The 24,244-nt window shown below is 32.6% G+C and overlaps 1 long non-coding RNA gene across 2 annotated transcripts in view; it reads right to left on the bottom strand.

The window, feature by feature from the left end:
• LOC127544263 (uncharacterized) overlaps positions 1 to 23,768 on the bottom strand; it is a 31,532-nt gene extending 7,764 nt beyond the window's left edge. Inside the window, exons 1-3 of one of the 2 annotated variants that reach the window (XR_007949415.1) lie at positions 23,713 to 23,768; positions 3,997 to 4,066; positions 1,932 to 2,448 (exon numbers count right to left, since the gene is read on the bottom strand). This is a non-coding gene — a long non-coding RNA (uncharacterized LOC127544263). Of the gene's footprint in view, positions 1 to 1,931; positions 2,551 to 3,996; positions 4,067 to 23,712 lie in introns of those variants that run through there. The other variant, XR_007949414.1, reaches the window with a different exon arrangement.
• Between the last annotated feature and the right edge of the window lie 476 nt (positions 23,769 to 24,244).

Raw genomic sequence — 24,244 nt, 5'->3', positions numbered from 1 at the left:
AGAAAATAGGGAGCCACTGGAATTTATAAAGTAAATTTAGGGCTGACACAAGAGATTTAGAAAAATCAACTTAGACACTATATGGAGGATTGGAAGGGGAAAAGAATTTGAGATGGGGAGACTGATCAGATCATTACAAGAATTCAGGCAAAAAATGATGAAGGCATGGACTTAAGTACCTTTGTAACATGAATAGAGACAAAAGGACAGACAATCAACAGATATGTTATGGTGATAATTGTTAATTTATTGAATGTGTGAGATGAGTAATCAAGAAGAGTCAATAGTAATGGTAATTACTAGTAATAGTAATAGTAATAAATACTATTAAATAGTAATAGAGAAATTTGGGAGATGGGAGTGGCTTTAGGGGAATGTCAATGAGTTCACCTTTGAAAACAGTAAGTTTGGGATGCTATAAAACATCAGTATAAAGTTTTTCAAGAGGCAATTGGTACTTTAGGACTGACACTCAAGAGAGAGATTAGGAATGGATAGTCTAGAAATAAAATGCAGTTTTTGATCTCACAAAGAGACCAAGAAAGAGCAATGAGGAAAAGAAGAAAACCAAGAGAGAGCATAGTTATGGAAACTCAGAGAGAAGAAAGAAACATAGGGAGAAGGCTATATGTAACATATTTAGCAAAATAGGTGTTGATACCAAAAATCAATTCATGAGCAATATCAACTTCATCTACATTTGTGACCTCTTATTTCAAAATCTCTTCAAGACATCACTGGAAATGGGTCTTTCAGGTGCCAATAATGATTACATATTTGCATACACTTTGAATCAATCAGGGCCTTAATTTCAAAGGCCATTTCCTATAGAAAGCCTTTTTCCAATCTCATAGGAAGGGAAGAAGGGAGGGAGGGAGGGATGGAAGAAAGAAGAAAGGAAAGAAGGAAGGAAGGAAGGAAGGAAGGAAGGAAGGAAGGAAGGAAGGAAGGAAGGAAGGAAGGAAAAAAGGAAAGAAGGAAGGAAGGAAAGAAGGAAGGAAGGAAGGAGGGAAGGAGAGAAGGAGGGAGGGAGAGAGGAAGGAAAGAAAGAAGGAAAGAAAGAAAGAAGGGAGGGAGGAAAAAAGGAAGGAGGAAAGGAGGGAAGAAGGGAGGGAGGGAAGAAGGGAGGGAAAAAGGAAGGAGAACTATGTTGCTGAACTGGGTCCTTGGTGGGTCAGTTCTACTCACAAATATTGTGATTTGTCCTTGGAAGAGGAGTGTGATATAAGAGAGGTGATGCCATTTCCAGCAAATGTATTAGATTTAAGTGAAGGAGAGCCGTACTCTGTTAACAATTTCACTTTCCTCTCCAGAGCCATCTTGGTCTAATGGCAAGTTATATATCAGGAAGACTGGAAATGACTCTGGGTTTAGTGGGAAACTTTGGCCTTTCTGATTTGGCCAGAAACCCTGAGTTGATTTTTTTTTTTTTTTTTGGCTAGGTTAAAAGGTCATTCTTTACCTCAACTCTTGCGTAATCCTAATCACTAAATGGACATTGCCTCAGTCAAACTGAGATTTGATAAAGATCTTACCTGAAAAAAGTCAAGTTGTGCCACTGCATCCAGGGCCATCTCCAGTCATCCTAATCTACATCTTACAACTGGATCCAGATGGCCCTGGAGGAGAAAGTGAGCCTGATGACTTTGCATAGCCCTCCCTCACTAAAATACAATTAATTTTCATGTCATGGCAACATCTCCCTTGTCATCATCAACTCTGAGAACAAAGAACAAATAATAATAATCATGCATAGTATTTAATTAAGTTAACAAAGTATCCCTATTCAAAATGAATATATTTCTAGGAAAATTTATAAGGAATTAATTCAATTGGATTACCCCCTTCTATTTTCTAGCTTAAATATCTACTACAGTGAAGGCAGGGGAACTTCAATTTGTTCAGAACTCTATGTGACAGAGAAGACTTACCCAATGTAGGTGTGCTGCAGTATGATGAGAAATTGTTGGAATAGGATGCTAAGAGATAGAATAGAGGCATGGAGACAAAGAAATGAGGGTACCCAAGACAAACTTTGTTCTTTTCAAAATGTTCCCCCACACAGGAAAAGGGGGAGAAAATGTTTTTCTTCTTCCTCTTCCTCTTGTTTCTCCTCCACTTTCTCATCATCTACTCCTTTCTCTTCTTCTTTCTCCTCCTTTTTTATTTTTATCTTCTCTTTTTGGTTCTCTTTTCCCTCTTTTTTCTCTTTCAGATTTTTTTCTTTCCCCTCCTTTCCCTGCTCACCCACTTTCTCCTCCTTCCCCTCCTCCTCTTCTTTTTCCTCCTCTTCTAACCCTTTCTCCTTTGTCTTTCCTTCAAATTCTTTTTTAAACTCTTCCTTCTCTATCTTTTCTTCCACTCCTTCCTTTACTTGCTTCTTTTTCTCTTCCTCCTTTACTTCTTCTTCTGTTTTATTTTGATGTCTGTACCACATGGATGCTAGCCCTAAGGTCACAGAATTTAAACTAATATTAATAGGATCATGGCTTAGGTCCATTATGGATTCAATGATCTTTTTTATGCTGAATTTAGAACCTCCCCATAATTCTTAACACTGTTTCTATGGATAATAGTATTCTGAGTTCCAGAACACCAAAAGATCACAACTTAGAAGATATTAAAAACATTAAGATGATAGTATTTAGTTATTTAATTTTAAGAATACAACCTGATTTTTTGGGGGGGAAGGAATCAATATAAATGAAATATATTTGGGCTTCTTTATACTTATTAGGTGGTTTCTCATTTTAGTAAAATAATTTAAGGAATAATTAAGCATCTATAGTAAATTATTTTGCTTCTATTTATTCACCTCTCCTTCTTTTCTAAATTTTCTACTAAACAACTTCTGACCTGATCTCTTAATAGAAAAAAAAAAGCTTTCTCCAAAGATATCCAGTGATTTCTTATTTGGGGACTTTTCTTAGTCATCTGTTTAGTCAGTCAATAAACATTTAAGTATCCTGTTTTGGGCTCTGCTAAAGGGTGAGGATACAAAAAAAAGGAAGACAGTCCTGATTTTCAAGGATCACAAAGACCAATGAGGGAGATTATATATAAATAAGCAAACTATATAGACACATACAGAAATACACACACATGTATGAATACATATGTGCACATACGCATAATTGTGAATACATATGCACAATAGATATGTGTATATATAGATGTATATGCATAAACACACATGTCATATATGTGTGTGTATAAACATACTCCTCCATTTGTATGTCTGTGGGGAGGGTTATATGTATATGATAAATAGGAAATAATCCTTTAACTAAAGGCCCTAGAATTAAGAGGGATCAGGAAAGATTTCTGTGCTGACCATCCTCTCTTATTCTCTTGTGCTTTTTCTTAGATTCAGTCAGAATAATCTAGCATAGTGAATACTGTAGTGCTCTAAGAGTGCAACAAATTTGGTTTACAGTACTCCTTGGATCTTTGCTATGATCCTGAGTACAATTTCAATTTTCTGATCTATAAAACAGGAGTAATAATAGGACCTAATTCATATGGTTGTTGTGAAGATCAAATCAGATCATCTATGCAAAATATTTTGCACACATTAAAGTTTTTTATAAATGTAATTATTCTTATCCATGTCATATTCACTAATTAGGTCTACTCTAAGATTCTGTATTTTTATTCTCTTTTATTTTCTCATTTATTGACCTATTGAATTCCAAAGTTTTCAATTATCATTTCCATAATATGACTCTAGAATCTATTTATTTATCCCTAATTTCTTTTTCCTGAACTTCAGTTCCACACCACTAACAACCTATTAATAGTTTCAAACTGGTTGTCCCATTGGCAATTCAAACTCAGCATTTCTGAAAACAGAACACATTTTCCCCCAACATCCACCTCTCTTCCAAACTTCCTAATTGCTACCTCTTTTGAGTTTTACAATCCTATTATTATCCTCAAGTCATTTTTTCTAATTCACTTCCCCTCCAATCGATTTTCCAATGTTGTTACTTATACCTTCATCTCTCCCTTAATTTCTCTTCTTTCCATTAACACAGTCCTTGTCCAGGCCCTCCTCAACTCTTTCCTAGAGAAATTATAAGAATTAATAAATAACAGTTTGCTAATTAAGTTCTCTGCCTCATCTTAGCTCCCTATAACTCCCTATAATCCAGAACTAAAGTGCTTTTCCAAAAACACTGATCTACTCATGTCACCCTATTCTTATTGTATAAACTTAGTGATTCCTATTACCCCTAAGATCAAATATAAATTCCTGTCCTTGACATTTAAAGCCCTTAACAAGCTGATTTCCTCAGATCTTTCTAGTCTTTTTACATATTACTTTCTTCCAGAAACTCTAAGGTTCAGCTATGTTTACCTATAGCTATCATTCTTAATGACATTCAATCTCCCATGTCTATGTCCTTTGCCTGAAATTCTCTCCTTATTCACCTCCACCTCTTGGAAACTTTTGTTTCCTTAGAAATTTAGGGCAAGCTCCTGTTTCTGCAAGAGATATCCCAATAGTTACTACATGCTTCATGTATTTAATCTTTCTCTTTAGATAGGAAATCCCGTGAGGACAGGAACTATCTTTTTTTTTTTTTTCTTTTTTTATCCCAGTGCTTAGTATATTGCCTGCTACATAGAAGTAAATTGCTGTGTTATTGGTTGATACTACATTGCTTTATATCTATTATATCACCACAGAGGTAAAACATCTGGATAAAATTTCATTAGCTCCTTAAAAATAAAATAAGGATACTTTTTAATCTATGTAAGATAGATGATATATACCTGCACCTGGGAGAAAACCCTCAATTTGAGAAAAAATTTCCCCATGAAAGAGAGCCTTCTCTAGTGTTAACTATAATGGAAGTTTCAATTTCATTCCAGAAAATTAAAATTGTATTTTCACTATATACAACAGCATAATTCAGAAAGAGTATTTTAAGGGCTGAATGTGGATCACAATATAGTAATTTCACCTTTTTGTTGTTGTTTGCTTGCTTTTCTCTCTTTTTTTTTTTTGTTTTTTGTTTTTTTTTTTTGTTTTTTGATCAGATAAATATGGAAATACATATAGTAGAATTGCACATTTAGCCTATTTTGGATTACTTGCTATGTAGAAAAAGGGGATGGGGGAAGAGGAAGGGAAAAATTTGGAACACTAAGTTTTGCAAGGGTGAATGTTGAAAACTATCTTTGCATGTATTTTTAAAAATAAAAGATTATTTTTTGAATTCTCTCTTTTTACCATAGCTTTAAAATTCTCCTAAACCTTATCCCATTCCTACCTTTCCAATCTTCTTATACTCCTTCCTTCAACATGCTTGGTGATCTAGTAACATTGCCTCTTTACTGTTTCTTTCATACACAATAGTCTGACTTTCACTGACTATCCCTATGTCTGTTATGCTCTCCCTCCTTACCACTATCTAATAAATCCTGTGACTTTTTTCAAGAGAGCTCAAATCCTGCTTTCTGCAGGCCTTTCCTAGTCTCCCATTTACTAAAGCCTATTCCTTTCAGGTGACCTTCCACATTCTCTCGTTATTCTGTATGTACACATTTGCATATTTCTAACCTTATTAAGAAAAAAAGGAGAAATCATCTTTCATTTAAAATAGAAAGTAATATAAAATGAACCATCTCTGAGCCATAAGCAAGTTTTGCTTTGTTTTTTCCATCTCCGTCCCCCCCCCCCCCACTCGCATCTTCTCTTGAAGATACAGAGGCAGTAAGACCATTTAGGAGACTACTTCGGTGAATGATTTGGGAATTCTGTGGTTGACATTAAGACACAATTCTAAAAATTTTCATTAGTTCAAATGTTACATAGCATTAGCAAAAGGATTTCAAGTAGTTTATACCAAGAATACATTTGTAGATGAAGATTTTAAAGAATACCTTTGGTACCAAAGATGAGCTGGAAACTTAGCAGCTCACTAAAGTGTAATTGATTACAAATATTTCATAAATGTGCCTTAGATAAAGAATAATTTTCTTCTTAGAAAATGTGAAGATTGTCACCTAGATTCTCACAAGCAAGAAGCTTACCAGCAAAACCTAACATAACTGAAGAAGTTAAGGAAAACTGAAACAAATATTGTGTGTGTGTGTGTGTGTGTGTGTGTGTGTGTGTTTTAGTATGCAATTCTTTCTGTGCCAGATAATTTATTATTTAGGATGATATATGATATTTCAGGCAGTTACTTAAAATCTCATTATCATGAATCCTTGCACGTTTTAGAAACAAAATAAAAAGAGTTGTAACAATAAATATTGATTGCTCCTATAAATGAGTGTTCATGAGTTTCTTCACAGGTTGAAAAAACAGATTTAGTAGTCCCAAATCTGCTGGAAATTAAATTGGCTTTAAAGTCGCTCATTTGGCGATTAGCTGAGCCAGCATTGCCTTTCTAGCAGATCATTTCTCTGGTTCTTCAAATCTAAATTTTAATATATGTCTAAATGCCTCAACCCAGAAGTAATTTCTCATGCTTTGTTAGAAATTGTATTTGCTAGTATTTCCATTTCCCACGATTTAGGTTATGCTTGCTGTTCAATGTTCAGAATTATTAACTCTGCAATCAAGTCAGAATTATGACATGGTAGAAATAGAAGATACAATAATTAATTTCAAGTTTTGTCCTTGAAAGAATAGTGTACTTTCAAAAGTCTGTGTTGTAGTTTATTTTTTTCTCTGATACATTGTCATATTAAGATTTAACCAACCATGAAGAGAAAGTATTTTGAAGAGGCTGTAAGATTATTATATAACTTAAGAACTTTCATCTGATCCTTCAGTCATTTATATGATATAGGTGTTTTAAATGTTTTAAAAAGTTATGAGTTCAATTTTATTTAATGTAACTATTCTCAGGTGAATAAAATATATTTATATACATAAATGTTCATGTGAATGTATATAACATATTTATGAATATATATATATATATATATATATATATATATATATATATGGAGTTTGGAACATCTAGATTCAAGTCTTTTCTCATTAACACATTAATTTTGTGATTATGGACAAGTGTAATGGGCTGAGGCTTGAGTTGATGCACTGAGGTCCCAAGCACATGAGGCTAAATAGTAATTGGACCATACTCGATTAATATATAAGCTTGGAGAAAGAATGGCCCCCACCCACTCTTTGCATCAACTCAAGCCTCAGCCCATTACAAACAAGTCCCTTAATTTCTCAGTAATCACTGATCATATTTGATAGAGGACTTTATTATACTGGAAGTTCCCTACAAAGAAGCCACAGATCTCAAATCTGTCTGCCTTCACTATTATTATTGCTACCACCACAATCACCACTGCCACAGCTGCTGCTGCTGCTATTACTACTTTTGCTGCCACTGTTGATACTGCTACTGCTACAATAACAATTACAATAATAAATTATCCCCTGACAATTTATTTCTAAACTATGCACATGTAAACAGAAGAGAGATTTCCTTCAAGTAGTAACAGTGGTTGAATTAAGTTAATAGTATGAACTAGAAATGTGATTTAATTGATATAAGAATCAAAGGATTTTCTAAGGAGAAACCTCCTTAGGATTCAGCTTATCCTTTGTTATTTACTGTCTTAGTTGTATATAGCAGAGGTTATGTGATATGTCCAGTGTTACCACTGTTAGTATGGGGGATTGAACCTAGGCTTTTAATATCCCAAAGCTTGCTCTCTCTTCACTCTATTTCTTCTGTTCTGATTATATTATATGGTTATCAGAAGGGAAGAAATAAATACAATAGGAAAACAATCAAAATAATTTATTTAATCCCTACTGTTTCCAAAACTTTGTTCAAGTCAAATAATCTTTTCAAAGTGATCAAATCTGAAATAAATTGCGAGAGTATCCAAAAATCCAAATTATGTAGGAAGACTGAAATATCCTAACTAATCACATAGAAGCACAGGAAAAAAATATTTTACAGATTATTTTGTTCTCAAATTACTTATCAATTGCTAGTATATTGTTTAATGCAATGTTCCCATTTATTCCCATTCCTTCTCCATATATCATACTCTAAGATGTATATATGGCCTAGTTATCTTTTTCATTCAAGTAGAGACATCAAGTTTCTGAGTAAAACCAACTTGATTTTTTGAATTTCAGTATTGTTTTCTTTGTGATGTATGCATGAAATAAGAATCATGGTTTTAATAAGAATAGAAAAGATTAAGTTGTCTCACAGCTTGTCCAAGTCATCATGAAAACAGCTGCATCTTTTTTTGTTGTTGTTGTTGCTAATGGACAGAAGAAATGCTATCTTTTGGAAATTTAAAAATGATCATTTGCAAATCCAACTTCAGACATTTAATACTTCTTAGCTGTGGTACCTTGGGTCACCTAATCTGAATTGCCTCAGCAAAAAAAAAAAAAAATCATTTTAACAATTTATCAATATTGTCATCATTGTGATATTGGTACACCAAAATTATGAAATAATTATTTTAGCAAAAAGACTTCAATTATCTTTATAATTTATGGGAGATGGGGTTTGCGAGAAATTTTTACAAAATCTATTTCTGCAACTTCCCTATCAGGTGTTCAGTTCATAAACTCCCAAAGAGTCTATTCCAAGATCTCATGCTTTTTAAAAATGTCTTTCTTAGATAAAATTGAAGCCATTTACACTACTATTTAAAATAAATCCCTCTTATTCTAAGCTCAGAAGGAGACATAATTTGTCAGCTTCCATATACAGCAAAGACATTTTCAGAATACCAATACTGTAAAAGAAAAATAACTTCCAGAGACAAGTTTTTTCAACAACATTTATTGCATATATTTCTTACATTCGGGATGGGCAGTGAATTATTTCACCCATAGATTATTTTTAATAAAGCTGAATATATCATGCTATAATTAGATTCTACTTTAGTTGAAGTTTATATGTGTAATGTAGATTGGAATATTTATTCAGAAATACTACTGGTTGCTCTCCTGATAACTGCAACAATTTCCATTTCTATTAAATTATAGAGTTCAAAACAGAAAGGAAAAAATGAAAAGCCCAAGTCAAAAATGCAGTATATCTAGATACTTCTTTTAAAATCTGTGGAATGATTTTGATTAATAATACTTTACTTAAGCTGTCACCTATCAGATTCATTCACTCTTTTCTTTACAAAGTGAGTCCTTTCTATCCTTGCTACCCTTTATCAAAGGAATGTACAAGTTTCTGTTTAAGGAAAGGCTAAAAAAGGCATTTTAGGAAGAAAAGATAAAGACCAAAAGAAAGAAACAAAAAATTTGTTAAAGAAGAAAGGATATAGAAAGGGACAACATGGGTGCATTTACCAAGAATGTGCGTGTAAGGAAGGACTTACAATAGGACTAACAATAACAACAACAACAAAAAAAACTAAACAATAATTTCTTAAACAATGGGTTAGCTAACTTATTGAATTCATTTTCCCATCAAAGGGTATTGTATGTAGAGCTATATAGATAGACACAAAAATAGGGGTACATAAATATATGTTTGTGCATGTATTTGTATTTCAGTTAAGGTTTGGATAAGTGAATGGAAGTCATTCATTATATATTTATTAAATGTGTATAGTTATGTGTATATGTGCATAATAAGAAAAATGTGAAGGAGATTGGAGGTATTATTCTAATCTTTTTAGGTGGCTATTACTAAAATAAAGCATTATTCTCTCAAAATATTATATCTTGGTACTTTTGGAGCAGAATAGTATTTTAGAAATCACAATATTTAGGGATTTAAGGTTACTATTGATGCAGAATCCAACTCTTTATGTTTTGCACCAAGTTTTAATGGATTGCTACCACAAATGTACACACAGACTTCACAGACATACATAGAGGGAATCATCACCAAAGAAGATAATCAATGCATTTTGTCAGCTATATCTGTAATCTATAGTTATCTAAATATACATACAAAATACATACATATGTTGATTATATATGTGTGTGTGTATAATTCCTATATAGCTCTATAGCTGCAGGCATAGATCCCATCTATTGACTATTCCTTGATTGAAAAATCTCTCTGAATTTAGTCATATGGCTCTGAGATAGCAGGTTTTCCCTTACTATTTTGGGTCATGAATCCTTTCTTGTCTAGCAGGAGCTTTCAGTGCCCAAAATTCAAAGGCATTACTTCGGTGCAATGACTGGGCATTTTGTAGACAGAAGCTAATGGAATTGTAAAATATATGTTACACTGGAGGAAAAATTTGGAAAAAAGAGTAAGTTTTGTCAATCATGTTTTTCCTATACATGTAATGTATAGTTGCTACAGAGTACAAAAAATAGGGTTTGCTGATTTTTATTTTTTTTCAAATGATTCCATTTATACTTTACTGAATTTATGTAGGATAATTCTTAGACTCAGTGATAATCAAACAAGAACAAGAACAAGCTTTGCTGAATGTTTTTTTTTTCTTTCTATGGTAGAATGAGAAAATGGATATGCATGTGTGTGTGTGTGTGTGTGTGTGTGTGTGTGTGTGTGTGTTTGTGTGCTTTTGTCCTAGCGAGGAAAGGGCTAGCTTTCAAGACTTGGGTTCAAATCATATCTCTAAATTATATTGGTAGTATGATCCAGGGAAACCCTTTAATGTTTCAGTGTTGTGAGCAACTTCTCAAATGATAAGTTGAAAAGAAAGCACTGACCTACATTGGGAGAGGGTGTTCCCTCCAGTGAAATAACAGTCAGTTTTATCTGATATAATACACACACACACACACACACACACACACACACACTCACGCACTCACGCACACACGCACATGCATGCACACACCTGTGAGCAGAATGTATTTTGTTCAAATGCTTTCATGTTATATTAAATTTGAATATTAATTGGAAAGAAGACGTGATGCCTTAAAAATATAAGCAACAGTTTGTTTCTAAAACTATAAATTATATTTAATAAAGGGAGCAGTTAAGTGTAGATGAAAACCAAATATTAGATATTATGGGAAAACCTTAATATTAGTAAATTAAACATGCTTCAGCCTGAAGAAAATGTGGTGATTTGATTTTAGGCTATGGAAAAATAGATTTGCTAATTTAAACTGTGTTAAAAATAGTAAAATAAATTTTGAATATGTAAAAAATACTAACTTCTTATCTTTCTGGTTTAGAATAATTCATAGTATTATAGAATTTTCTTTTTCTATAAAGGCCTTTAAAGGGCATTTTATCATTGAACTCATCCACTCAATATATTTATTCATTCTACATATTCAGAGCTTTGTCTGAGATATCTTTAGTGAGAATGATTTTACCTATAAGGCAACAGATATTATTTTGAATTTTTTTTTAATTATTAAGTTGATTTTCCTTATTATCGAGTCCAAAATTACCTCTATTTTACTTCTCACTGATCCTGCTTTGTTTTCTAAAGCCAAAGATGATGTCTATTTTCCCCTTAACAGGTATCAGATATTCTATAAATCTCCTTTTTATTTAGACTAAGATCTTCAATTCCTTTAGCTGAGTAGGACATAAGGTAGTTTTTTGTACTTACCATCTAGTTCACCTTTTAATTTCTAAAGTAGTAAAATGTATTTGTGACTTCATTGGCTGATGGTTGGGGCAGTTGTCCTCCCTCGATTAATAATTATCACAATTGACCCTTATTTACATAATTCAGTATACTCTAGGTCTATGGCATTCCAAAAATCTTTCTAAGGGTACCTATTCCCACAACTTTAACCACTATATTGTAACTATAACTTTTCAGTGTTTGTGAAAAAATACTGTCCATAATCCCTCATTATTTTCCCTGATAATTTCTTTTAAAAACTATTTATACTATAGAAAAGTGTGGCCTTTACTTGCCACATTTCTTCATTTGCTAAGGTGATAAAATATTCTCAGATTCAATCCATTTTTTTTTTTTTTGCTTCCTGAATGTGACAGCTAACTTTAATCAATTAAGCTTCTGTAAGAAGTTGTGATAATCAGGCAATATTTTTGCTTTCTTTCCATTTCCTATCCTTTAAATAGATAGCTTATATAAATTTGTTTGGTTGGTGTTGCCATAATCACATTCGTTGTTGTTGTTGTTTTCAAATTTATCCTTTCTTATGATTTGTATTGAGTTTGATTTTTGTTTTAGCTATCTGGTTAAATGCACACAGATTATGGCTTTAAAAAAAAAACCAATATATTTTTCAAATTTCCTAATTTATTATGAACATCATAAACACAAAAAGAATTGTATGTATCATTATGATTAGGCTACTCCCTCAGCTTGAACTGGTAGACTAAATCTCCCTAACCTCTAGAGTGTAGAGTGGATATGCAAGGAGTTCATATGGGTTCCATAATCCTATAACTTTGACTCATCAATATCAACTAATGAACTGACATTTAATAGTCATCCAATAGCCACAGTCAGCTAAAAGCAAATGCCTTACCTGAGATTGGATCGTAAGAATGATATTATCAAAGCCTATGTCATATTTCCACAATCATACCTATCATCATTGGGAAGAATAAACTTACACATAAAGTACATGAGTAGAGAGATGCAACCTAGTAAACATACATGGTCTAAGGTACTGAGAACATTGACCCCAAAGGAAACTAATGTCCTTTTCATTTGGAGATTGTTCTTACACTGGCTGTCCCGAAAACAGCATCTATGCTGGACTGATTACTAATATGGGTACCCTCGACCTATTCCTGTTGAAACCTAAAATAATGGCAGCCAGATCTAATTCTCTCAACTCAAAAATGCAAATTAAGACAACTCTGAGATACCACTACACACCTGTCAGAGTTGCTAGAATGACAGGGAAAGATAATGCGGAATATTGGAGGGGATGTGGGAAAACAGGGACACTAATACAATGTGGAATTGTGAATACATTCAACCATTCTGGAGAACAATTTGGAACTATGCTCAAAAAGTTATCAAACTGTGCATACCCTTTGATCCAGCAGTGTTTCTACTGGGCTTATGCCCCAAAGAGATACTAAAGAAGGGAAAGGGACCTGTATGTGCCAAAATGTTTGTGGGAGCCCTGTTTGTAGTGGCCAGAAACTGGAAACTGAATGCCATCAATTGGAGAATGGCTGAATAAATTGTGGTATATGACTATTATAGAATATTATTGCTTGGTAAGAAATGACCAATAGGATGATTTCAGAAAGTCCTGGAGAGATTTACATGAACTGATGCTCAGTGAAACGAGCAGGGCCAGGAGATCATTATATACTTCAATAACAATACTATATGATGATCAATTCTGATGGACCTGGCCATCTTCAGCAATGAGATGAACCAAATCAGGTCTAATGGAGCAGTAATGAACTGAACCAGCTACACCCAGCGAAAGAACTCTGGGAGATGACTAAAAACCATTACATTGAATTCCCAATCCCTATATTTTTGCCTGCCAACATTTTAGATTTCCTTCACAGGCTAATTGTACAATATTTCAGAGTCCGATTCTTTTTGTACAGCAAAATAATGGTTTGGTCACGTATACTTATTTTGTATTTAATTTATACTATAAAATATTTAACATGTACTGGTCTTCCTGCCATCTAGGAGAGGGAGTGGGGGAAGAAGGGGAAAAATTGGAACAAAAGGTTTGGCAATTGTCAATGCTGTAAAATTACCCATGCATATAACTTGTAAATAAAAAGCTATCAAAATAAATAAATAAATAAAGCACAACTGCAAAATATATATATAGATAGATAGATAGATAGATATAGATATATATGGCATATAAATCAGAGAAAGAAGAGATAAATAGATGTATGAGTGGAATACATACACACACATACATAGTTGTTTATATCTAGTGGTAGATATAAACTACTAGTTTAGTGGTAGGAAGGGAAGGGGGAGGGAAGAGAAAAAGAAAAAATATATATGATAATTGTTATATATTTCATGTATAATCATGGAGAAAAGTTAAATATACAAATATTAGTAAGGTTTGAAGGGTCGGGTTCTGAAGATTTTTAAATATAATTGAAAGCCCATTACATGATTGTACATGACAAACTATATTAAATTGTTTATTCTTTCAGAGAGGGGAAGAATACAATTAGAATGGAATTTGGAACTCAAAACTTTTAGAAAACATTTTAAAATTGTTTTAACATGTAATTGGAGAAAAACCCAAAATATTATATTTTTAAAAGTAATCAGAAATCCAATTTTAAATAATTATATCTTTAATTTTTCTTAATTTGAATTACATTCATAGCAATGTGAACCTAGAGAGCCATACATCAGTGAGTAAAATGAATAAAGAAAAGGCAAAAAATGAAGAGTAACAGAGAGCTATTAGATATTTGATAGAGGAGATTCTCAGTCAAGCACACCTAAAGCTTTTTAAGGTCCCTTGCTATTGTGTAAAGTCAGTCACTTGATGCAAAGTCATTCTATTACGACCCAAAGTTTTTCAAACTTTGCTTGACTTTGGCTACCTATAGCCAGTCAGCAGGAGAGGGCAATACATGAATGCACAATCTTATTCTTAGAACTACATCTGTTTCAAAATAAGTACTGTCAGCAGCTGCCACAGTGGCCCCTTCTCCTCATTTGAAATGTGGACCAATCAAAGTACTTAGAGAGGAACTGAAGGGCCCTTAATTCTACCTCCTCATAATTGCTCCATTCAGTCAAAATACCTCTGTTCTTATATGGAAAAGCCTTACTCTCCTCTATAAAAACTTGCACCCTATGAAGTTCTGCCTTGTGTTAATAAAATCCTTTTTATCTTTTTCTCCCTGAGTTCTACTACACCAAGATTTTGTGATTGCATGATATGCTGGTACATTCTAATATTCTAGTTAGAATGTACTAAACAAAGATAATTCTGTATTATTCTTTATAGACAGAAACTTTAAAAGAAAAATATGAATACTAAAATAATATCTAATCTCTTTAATTTAGCTAGTAATACATGCCACTTATATGCTTTTTTGCTTTAAATCTTTTGTGATACCATTATTTTAAAATTTGGTTAATTAAAAGCTTGATATATCTGACTTATAGAGAAAAATAAATAAAATGAGCATATGCACGGTAAGATGGAGCCTACAAAGGCTGACACAAGAGCATAGTTAACATTTTTATTAACATAATATCAACATCATTCCCATTTAAATATATTGCATTCTCCCTTCATCAACATGCTATTGCTATTCAGGTTCATCACATCTTACTAAATCCTCACTCTATTTGGAGAAATATGAATATCTTGGTAGTAAGCATACCTACTGTTTTTTTTTAATTAAAAATTTTAATTGAAGTATAAAATGTGCAATGTACCAGTGTGCTATAAGCAAATCAGATCCAATTTTACATGTGTATTGAGACTGTTATACATCCTGTTAAACTTCAGAATCTAAAAAAAGGAGATTGGAGAACTAATTCTGACAGTAATTGATTATGTGACATTGGGCAAGTCTTTTCAGCCTCTTGTCATTCAGGTCTTGTTTTTTTATTTATAAAATGAGAGTGGGATCCATATTTCTTTCCAATTTTGGCTTTCTCTGATTCTATTGTAATAGTGATATCTTGGTTTCAGTTTTGTCCTGGAAGAGAGTATAAACTATAGAAAGGCTGTGTTCTGTGTGAAATCTTAAAGTATCACTATCCCTAAATTCTTCATTTTCTATTTATTTTTCCTTGTGATTAAAACAAAAGTTAGCCATACTGGCACAAGCTAGCTGAATGATTTTGGACAAGTTATTTTAACACAAAGCTTTCAGTTTTCTTACATGTTAAATGAAAGCATAGTGTTAGAATAGATTTCTTAACAGTTCGCGATCTAGCATTCTGCACTTCTATTATCTTATTCAGTCATTTCCGTCAGACCTGATCTTGCAGGACCCTATTTGAGGTTTTCTTGGAAAAGACAGTAGAATGGTTTGCTATATTATCTTTTTCAGATCACTTTACAGATAAGGCAACTAGAGTTAAGTGTCTAAGGCATAAGGTCAAGTTTGAACTTAGTATTGCCTACCTCTAATTCTGGTACTTTGCTATTTAGCTATCCCAACTCTATTAACTGAGAATTATTAAAAAGACTGAATTTCTGGGGGTTTTTTGTTTATTTTTTTTGGAGGGGGGAGAAGGGACAGAGAGAATATGTGACTCAGCCACAGCTATTCAAGTATTTTTAATTTGAAAGATTGCTTGTAGTTCATAGTATCAGTGAAACTAAATCATTTGAACTGAACCTTGAAGATGGTTAGTTTCCCCCTTCCCAAACTTCCAGCTTATCTAATCAGATCTGCCCCAGATTAAAAGTGACATATTTATTTATGTAGTGGAACTTTTGAAACTTGTTTTGGCAACATTATGGAAGAATATATTAACAAAATGCATCATTTCCCAATGAAACAGTCAACAACATTGTTGTAAGCATCTCATAAAGTAATATGAAATTATACAGTTATTATAAAACCCTATATTAATATGAATTGGTTATAGTGCCACAGATATGAATGCACATCAGTTGTGCTTACAGATAGCTTAACGACAGGATTTTCCCTTCCTCTCAGGGAATGAGTCCAGATAATTGTTGAACCAGGATGTGCTTACATATCTCTACCTATATTTATGAAAGTGTTGTCATTATTTCTAAGAATGACAATTCATTTTCTTGCTATTTCTTGCTTTATTTCAAGTATCTCAGGAAAGATAACTAAGTCTTCTTTTGCTCAAATGTTTTGACTCCCACCTCAAAAAGTGCACTGAACTTTTAAGAGTCTGACATCTACCTTCTAGACTAGTTCTAGACCAGATTAAAAAAAGAATATATAAAGTAAAAGTTTACACACCACAAATATCCTACAGTATTGTATAGTAATGAAAGCCTGCCTCTGAGTCAGGAAGACTTGTGTTCAAGTTTTACTTTTATGTGAGCCTAGCTAAGTCATTTACCTTCTCAGTGTTTCTAACTCTTCAAGATTATTACCAATAAGTTGCCAAGTTCAGACAAGACAAAGAAAACTTTTAAAACCATTAAGATCCTAAGATAATAGATTATTATGCTATCAGAGTTTGAAAGAGCCTTAAAGATCTCCTAAAAATGAAATTTAGAGCAACCAGATGGATCTAATAAACTCACATATGTAAAATGCATTGCAAATCCTAAAAAATTGTGTAAGTGCCAGCTATTACAATAATGGGGGAAAAAAAGAATAAATTGAGAATCACAAAATTTGAGAAGGACATTGATGTTCTTCCAGTACAGCTGATACATAAATGGTATCCTTATTATAATACCCAACAAATTGTCAACTACCCTTCTTTGAAAGATTTCCAAGGAGAAGTCCTATTGATTTTAATAGAAAAATAGAAAGAAGACAAGCAAGGAAAACATCACTGTTAATTAAACAAAAAATTAATGGAAAAAAGGACATGATGTATGTTGGAAAAAATTTTGGAAATAGTTGTAAAGGATAAAATGGTATATTGAATTTGGAGTTGTTATATAACTTTTTTACTGTGTGACCTTTTCTAAGTCATTTAACTTTTCAAAGATGTAGTATCTTTTATTTGTATTATTTACTTCATGGTATTGTCATAAGGAAAATATTTTTAAAGTTTTAAAACCTTTGATTTGGAACAATTGAACCATATCTTTCAAAAACATTAAAAGCATTAAATAAGATATATGATGAACAATAAGGGCTGAAAGAGTTTCTTGGGAGACAGGATGTAGCAGAAGACAGGAAAGATGAAGTATGTTGGAAACATACATATGAAATACTTTGGATTGGCAGTATTCTGCAGTGGTTAAATCCTCAATTTGTATTCAGTGGACCTTGGTCCAAAATCTAGTCCTGTTATTTACTTTATCTATCTTCTTAAAAATCAATTAGTGACATCTCCCTATTTTTGTAAAATGAGGAAGTTGAATTAAATGGTCTCTAAGACCTTTCCAATTCTCAATCTATGATCCTATGAAAAACTAAAAGATATGATACAAATTGAAAACAAGTATTTAGACAGAAGAAGAATGAACTAGGAAGAACATTAGCTGAAAATTGCCATGTTTTGTGGCAGAAAACTAATGAGGCTTAGGATCGAAAATAAGATCTTCAGTAAAGAATGAAAGTTCCACAATAGCTTTAACTCTGGGAACATATAATGCAAGGTATTGAGTGAATCGATTGAGCAGGATGATTCCTCTTTATTCCAGGAAATACTGGATAATGGTGCAATGATGCACTTGTGACCTACAGCAGAAATAGATCCAATCAATAGATATTAGTCATTTATATCATATATTGTCACCCTTCTTTAGTTTATGATTTACTTTTTTCCTCTTGCCTTAGTACTTCATATTCATTTTCAGATTCTACAAAAAGAACTGTATTACAGTCATAGAACACGATCTCTGTGTTGCCATGTCTTATTTCCTAATGCAGCCCTACATCTAGGGTAAATTAGGCTTCCCATGAAGACAGGCAGCAGTGGAAGAACACTGGAGTTGCACTCAGACAATTGCATCTGACATTTACTAGCTTTAACACTTTAGACTAATAGCATCATATTTATTGGTCTCATTTTCTTCATCTGTACAGTGGAGTGAACACATTTACCATGCAAAACTACTACATAAGGTTGTTGTTCAAACAAATTGAGACAATGTAGTTAAACATGATATATATATATATGAGAATTTTTTTTCTCAATGTCTAACGTAGAACTTTTCACATATAATATACTTGAATGAATGAATATTGAAAGAACACCAGCTTTGAATTCAGAAAAATGAAGTTTAGAATCTTAAATCTGTTGTTAGCCATTCATGATCTTCAGTGTAAAACTTTATTTTCTTGAGTTTAAATTTCCTCATCTGTAAAATGAGGTGTTTAGACAAAATTAACTTATTTTAATTATTCCATACATATCCTGTAAGCTTTGCTTTTTGATATAGTTTGTTTTGAACATATTTGTTTGCATGGTTTCTTCCCTTTTAGATTGTAAATTCCTCAAGGACAGGAACTGTTTGTTTTTTTTTGTTTTTTTGTTTTTTGTTTTTTTTTGCTTCATTTTGTATCCCAATAGCTAACACAGGGCCTGGCATGTAGAAGAAAATTAATAAATGCTTATTAAATTTAATTGAAAATTTTAAAGTATTTTGTGGGTCTGAAGGCCATGATTCTAAAATATCTGGAACCTGGCTATGCAATAGACCTATTATACTGAGACATAGACAGTGGAACATAGGTTATGACTCAGAAAAGAAGCCAAGGCAGAGGATAATCAGGAGAATGAATTGTCTTGAAAACCAAGGGAAGAAAGAGTAACCTGGAAGATGTAGTGGTCCTTAAGAATCTCAAAGGATGAGCAATTATGAATGGATTGAAACTGGAATTTTTGAATGCAGTTTTGTCAAGAAGATTTCAGATTCATTGAAATATTAAAGTATTTTGTAATCTTACACATTTTTGGAGATATTGTAAAGTGGAGAAATTAATAAGAAGTCTAACATTCAATTGTTCCCCTTATCTTCAGTCAAATTAATAATATTACATTAGGCTAGAGGCAGACAAAACAGTAAATAAGATGTTAAGAACTCAAGGTAAAGAGAAATATTTGAAGTGTTTACCCTTTTATAAGGGTCAAGTTTGTTGAAATTAAATGTTGGCTAGCCATTGTCTAGTCTGAGAATTGACCAAACATTTAGCAATCCTTACGAGTTAGCAACTCCGCAGAATTTTCCTAAAGCTTCCTTCCAAATAACTTTAAAACAGCACCTCAAATCAAATTTTAGAGCAACAAAGATAAGAAAAAGTTGAGATGGGACATTTTTTTTCCATTCTAAAACAACTGGAATGGGCTAGAAGCAGCAGCAGCAGCAAGCTTGGAGGCTATTGCAATAGCAGCAACAGAAATTTTAGGGATTCTCAGATAAGAGAAAGAATGAGGAGCAGACAACTGATGAAAGAAATTACAGATAACCCATTGTTGGAATTAGATGAAACTGTCATTCATTGTCAGTTTTATTGCCATGCACAGTTCTGGATTACAGCTTCAGGGCAAATCAGAATAGGTTATAAGGTAAAAGGGACTCTGGTCAGTTCCAAGGCCAAGAGGAATTATTTTTTAAAATTATTTTATAGTATTTTATTTTTCTTACATGTAAAGCTAGTTTTTAGCAATCATTTTTATAAGATTTTGAGGTCCTAATATTTTTTCTCCTTCTCTTCCTTACCTCCTCCCTCTCCAAGGTGCAATCTGATATAGCTCACACATGTTCAGTCACCCTAAACATATTTCTTCGTTTGTCATGCTGTGAAAGAAAAATCAAAACTAAGAGGAAAAACCATGAGAAACAAACAAAAAAGATGAAAATAGCTTGCCTTATTCACACCCAGTTTGCACAGTGCTCTCTCTGGATACAAGTATCATTCTCCATCCCAGGTCTATTAGAATTGTCTTGGATCAATGAATTGCCAAGAAAAGCCACATCTGTCACAGATGCTCATCACACAATCCTGCTGTTACTGTGCACAATATTCTTCTGGCTATTCTCATCTTACTCAGCATCAATTCACATAAGTCAAAAATATTTTATTTTACAATTACATATAAAGATAGTTTTCAATATTAATTTTTGTAAGATTTAGAGTTCCAAGAGTTTTGTCCCTCCTTTCTTTCCATCCCATGTCCCCAAGTAGTAAGCAGTCGGATAAGTAGTTTGTACATATATAATCATTTTAAACATATTTCCATATTAGTAATACTGTGAAAGAACAATCAGAATAAAAGTGAAAAACCATGAGAAAGGAAAAAGTAACAAACAAAAAGGCCAAAATAGCATGCTTTGATCTGCAGTCTCTGTAGTTCTCCCTTTGCATATGAATGGCTTTTTCCATCCCAGGTCTATTGGAATTGTCTTGGATCACTGTTGGCTGAGAAGAATTATCCTAGTCGATCATTACATAATCTTGCTGGTACTATATACAGTGTTCTGATTCTGATTATTTCATTCAGCATCAGCCATGTAAGTCTTTCTAGGCTTTTTTGAAGTCAGCCTGCTCATTTCTTATAGAATTATAATATTCCATTATATTCATACATTACAACCAAGAAGAATGCTAACCCTTGTGGATGCAGAGGAACAGAGATTCTTCCTAAGTAAAAAAAAAAAAAAAAAGAGAGAGAAGACCAACAGAGCAGAGTCAATAGCTTTCTCTGAATCACTTTACATTGGAAGCACTGAAGTACTGAATAATTAGCTCTGAAAACAACACATGGAAGCTTAGGGTAGTGCTCTTCCTATCCCAAAGTGAACAAAAAACAACTTTTAAACAAAAATGAAAATGAAGAAATACGCTGGAAAAATGAGCAAAAAAAGTGAACTTGAATACAAAAAGCTGAGATAGAGAAACTCCAAAGAGAACAACAATGTGAAAACAACTGCAAGCAGTCTTAAAGGAAAAATGCTAATTGGATACAAACCCAACAAGAATTCTTGATTTTTTAAAAAAGATATAAAAGGAAAAAAAATGGGAAAAGAAAAAGATAGAAAATATTATGAGAAGGGCGTCAACAAGTTGATAAAAGAGGCACACACATACACCAAAAGCCAGAAGAAAATAAAAACTTAAAAAAAACAAAACAAACAAAAAAAAATTCACTTAATGGAAAAAGAGGCACACAAATTCAATGAGGAAAGAACTCCTTAGAAAGCAAAATTGTTCATATAGAAAAAAAGTACAAAAACTCTTTGTGGAAAATAATTCCATAATACAATGTTTACCAATATACTTAAAAGTGAAAGACATGCTCATGAGTTAAATAAGGGTCTGGAGCAGACTCTATTATGCTTCATCTGAAGTTAAAAAAAAAAAATTGAGGTAGTAATTATGATCTTAAATAAAGCAAAATAATATATAGGCCTAAATAAAAAGATAATCAGAGAAATTATATTTTGCTAAAATAACAATGGTCAATGGAATACTGTAAAAAACATATAGCAAGTTCCTCTGATAAAGATCTGCTATCTCACTAACTGTATTAAATTTACAAAAGTAAGAGCCATTCCCCAGTCGATATATGGTCAAAGAATATGACCTGGCAGTTTTCAGAAGAAGAAATCAAAATTAAATATAGCCATATAAATAAATGCTACAAATCAATAATGATTAAAGAAATGCAAATTAATGCAATTCTGAGATACTCCCTCATAACTATAAGACTGCCTAATATGATCAAAAGGGAAAATGGAAAATATTTGAGGGGAAGTAAAAAAAATGTAGACATAAATGCCCAGTTGGTGGAGTTGTAAACTGGTTCCATCATTCTGAAGAACAATTTGGAACTAGGCACAAAGGGTATAAAACACTACATAATCTGTGACGCAGAAACATTACTAGTAGGTCTATATCCCAAAGAGATTGAATAAAAAGGAAAGACACACACACATACACACACACACACACACACACACACACACACACACACATATTTGTAGCGGCTCTTTTTGCAGTGGCAAAGAATTGAACATTGAGGAGATACCCATCATTTAGGAAATCACTGAACAAAATGTGGTATTTGCTTGTGATAGAGTATTGTTGTGCTATTAAAAAAAATGGGAATAACTTCAGAGAAACATAGGAAGAACTTTATTAACTGATGCAAAATGAAGTGAACATAATCAGAACAATACTGTACCCAGTAACAGTAATGTAATATTAATCAGTTTTGAAAGATTTAGCTATTCTGACCAATATAATGATCTGAGACAACTCATGATGAAAAAATGCTATATGGCTTCAGAGAGAGCACTTAGTACAAATTGAAGTATGATTTTTTGCTTTTCTTATGTTTCTTGATTTTTTGTAATATGGATAGTAATGTAAATGTTTTTCATTCACTTCACATGAATAATAGATATAAATGTACTTTCAAAGGGATAGAAGGATGGTGATATAATAGAAGAGAAGGATAGAATTTGGAACTCAAAATTTTTTTTAAATGTCAAAAAATTTACATATAATTGGGGCATATTTAACAAAAGAAAGAGAAATAGATTTAAAACAAAATGTTAAAATAAATAATAAATTTCTTTTAAAATAATGAAAAAGTAAAAGTAAACACTTTTTTAGAGTAACTAAGTCAGAAAAAAAACCTGATGAATATGAGCTTTAGCTGGATAAAATTGAGACTTATTAAGAAGATTTCAGATCTTTGGTAAGGAATGATTTTTTGCAGCTTAAGACATGAGGAAGTATTTCTCTTCTCTCTTCTCTATTTTCCATGATAATGTCTATTATAGTTAATTGTCCAGAGGGAGACACTGAACACAGAAAGGAATAGAGCAAAGAAGCCAAGGAAGTAAAGCAGCAGAGTTTTGTGAGTCAAGGGAGAGTTAATTTGTAGCTTTTGGGAGTTGAGCTGAGGAGAATAGCCCCAGCATATCATGAGGCAGCCATAAGAAAGGAAATGACATGAAGCCCTAAAATTTTAGATTTGTGACTTGTTTGAATCATTTTAGTTTTCTACATATATATTTCTTTAGTGATGTGGAAATATGTCCCAAATATATGATGTGAATATTTTTTTCTTCAGTTAGTTCTATCTTTTGGTGACTATTAAAAGTATACCTATAGAAGCTGGTTATGATTTTAGAATGAAAACTACTTCATTTAACTTTTGGATCTGCTATTCTGCCTGTTTCAAGGCAAGGAACAAGATGCCCTTGCCAAGATAAGTCACCAACATGCTGCTAGTTCAGGCCTCAGTTGCCTCTGCTTCTCTCAGCCTTCTCTCCCTCAGATTTTTGGGTTAATGTATAAAGAGCTGAAGAGTGTTTAAAAAGGAGTCTGTGATCTCATAATAGTGGCCAGGTTTCCCAGGACGTAAGTTCAGAGCTAGGGAGTGCTCCTTGATGAATAGAGAAAGAATATAAAATACCAACTCCTTGGACCCAACAGCAGTTCTAATTGTCAAATAAATATATAGATGTAGATATATACATTATATATAATATAATGTAATATAATATAAGACAAACTGTCTTATATTCATTATATATACATATAATGAATATAAGACAGTTTGGATAGGGAGAACATTAAGATCTGGAGAAACAGAAAAATTGAATGTGAAAGTTTGTATGTGAATTGAATTTTAAAGGAAATCAGGAATCCTTATTATGGATTAGTGGCTCCTGTTTCCATTAAAGTTTTACATGTAGAAAACTTGGGCAGACAAATTAAGCAGCTTGCTCAGGAGTATACAGATAATA

Source organism: Antechinus flavipes, chromosome 1 (genome assembly GCF_016432865.1).
Source record: "Antechinus flavipes isolate AdamAnt ecotype Samford, QLD, Australia chromosome 1, AdamAnt_v2, whole genome shotgun sequence".
Lineage (NCBI taxonomy): Eukaryota > Metazoa > Chordata > Mammalia > Dasyuromorphia > Dasyuridae > Antechinus > Antechinus flavipes.
The sequence above is the reverse complement of the archived record's forward strand: the minus strand, read 5'-3'. Positions and strand labels throughout refer to the sequence as shown.